The sequence below is a fragment of the Camelina sativa genome, chromosome 20, assembly GCF_000633955.1.
Source record: "Camelina sativa cultivar DH55 chromosome 20, Cs, whole genome shotgun sequence".
In the NCBI taxonomy this organism is placed as follows: domain Eukaryota; kingdom Viridiplantae; phylum Streptophyta; class Magnoliopsida; order Brassicales; family Brassicaceae; genus Camelina; species Camelina sativa.
In genome coordinates, this window is record NC_025704.1 from 3,410,151 (window position 1) to 3,412,560 (window position 2,410).

Genomic DNA, 2,410 nt, shown 5'->3' on the forward strand with positions numbered 1-2,410 from the left:
AAAAAAAAAAAAAAAAAGAGAAGGACACGTGGCAGTTGCGCCGCGTAAATCGCGCCGTATCACGTGATAAGGGAAACCTTTTGGGTTTTTGGCAGCCTACCCTCTTCTCTGTTCTCTCAGCCTCCCTTCCCCCCCATCCATCACGTGGCCAACTCACACCTCTCGATTATTGCGGGTCCCACCCTTCTTTTTTACGCTATCCCGTTTTCACTCTTTTTTTTTTTCTTCCTTATTATATTTAAGAATTTTAGTTTCCTAATTTTGGATATAAACAGCTAATGATTCGTACTTAAAAAAAAATCACGCAGAGTAAAACTTTATATATTGGTAGAAACTCTAACACCATAAATTAGTTTCGGTGAACGTAGTTTTCATGCCATGGAGAGACTAGAGTCATGTGTGTGCCAAGTTTAATCTAAGTTTTATGTATAACCACATTTAGTCATATAGTATATATTCATGATATCATTTCAACACATATAGTATTGGCTGAGATCAAATGCTTCTCACAAAAAAAACTTAAAATGTATTATGGATTATGTAAGTATCTTTCATACACCATATTGTAAATCACTTGACATGTACAAAGCTGCGTTAAACCTAATTTTTCTTTCTTTCTTGATTATCACATGTATAAATTTCTTTGATAACAAGATTACTTAACTTTTGGCATGAACCAAAATAAGTGGATCGTCCAAATAAGATATTTATTCTAAAGTGAAATATTTCTGAAATAAGGTTACAGAAATATCAGAAAAGAAACTATAGCCGTTATTATACAGGCAGTAAAAAAAAAAAAGAAGGTGAAAAGTGAGATTTGCAAGAGGGGTGGTGGGTGGTCACGTGGGGGTGCCCATTCCCTGCCGTTAATGTAAATCAGGCACACTTGCCTTCCGTCTCGGCGTGCGGTGGGTCCCTTTTAGAGAGTCGCCGGTACTGTTGAGTTTTGTAGTATAAGAAGAGAAGACACTTTTTGACGCCGTTTAACTCCAAACGAACGTTGCACTGCCGTTAAATTGGTACGGGCGCAAAATGGGAGAGGGAGAGAGAGATAAGAGACGTGAGGGGCACGTGCCTTGCTAGAGAGAGAAAGCGGTGGCGACCGGTCACTTTCTCGTGATGGTATCACGTGAGGCAATTTTACTCATCCCTATGGGTCCTCCTCCTCCTTAAGCATTAGTACTTTTCTTCCATTTTTTTTTAACTCTGACAAAAATAAATATCAGAGAGCGAGAGAGAGAGAGAGGTATATTACATTACAACTCGAGGTAAAGTAAAGTAATAAAAACTCGTGGGTCCTTTAGTCCCTTTGTGAATAAATAGCAGACACTTGTGATTCTCTTCTCTCTGTGTGTGCTGCTGCCCTCTCTAGTCTTGAGTTGCCAATTTAACACTAAAACTATACAATTGTGGAACTGTAACCTCTTTTGAGAAAAATAAAGCTAATTGTCTATGTACTGACATATAACTAATCACCAAAACAAACTAAAAAATATGTAATATGTGTAAGTCATACTTTTACCATACTGAAATCTTCAAATACCGTACATTTTTCTTAATAACAATTATAGTACATCATTGTCTCGTTAACATAATGAAAAAAGGATATTCTCTCTAATGACGTTGTTAATGGAGGATTAAAAGAAATAAAGAAGATAAGATAAATTATGTTGGGAATAGAAGGAGAGGGCATGTGCTGTCCTTTCTCGAGTGACCTGTCGGTTTATGGGTCATTGATAATACGTGAAAGCGAAAGCTGTGGAGAGAGAGAGTTTTTTTTTTTTTTAAATATCATAATATTATTATACCATTTTATTCAGAAGAGAAGAGACGACAAGAGAGACGAGACTCTCTCTCAATTCATCAATTGCACAAAAAAGAGAAGATGTGTTTTCTTTTGTTCTATTCCCACACTGGTTTCTCGCCTACGTGGCTCTTTCTCTCACGTGCTGGACTTGGGCTTTCCCTTTTTTATTTTATTTTATTTATTTAGTATTATTCTTCTTAACTGGATGGCGATTTCGATTAGGACGCGGCCCATTCCGAATTCGACAAGTGTCTTCTTTGTATCTATTTTTTTATTCCACTGATACTTTTGGACCAACCAAAAAGAAGAATAATAATGTATTTCGCTTGGTCCAAAAGTATCTCACTCTTTAAAAAAATTTAATTCCTTTTTCTAGTCAAATAGTAAAAGCATGATTCATGTTGACAACAAAATAAGTGCAATAAAAATAAATCATGATAAATTATGGGCCGTTCATGGGCCGATATGGTGCAAATGTCCTAATAGTTCGATCCGGCCCTTTTCAGCGCTTTCGGAAATTTTCATGCTTTTTCGAATCGATTGAAACGGTGTCGCATCGATGAGGTGAGATTTATAACGCAGATCCTCTCGCTCGATTTCGAT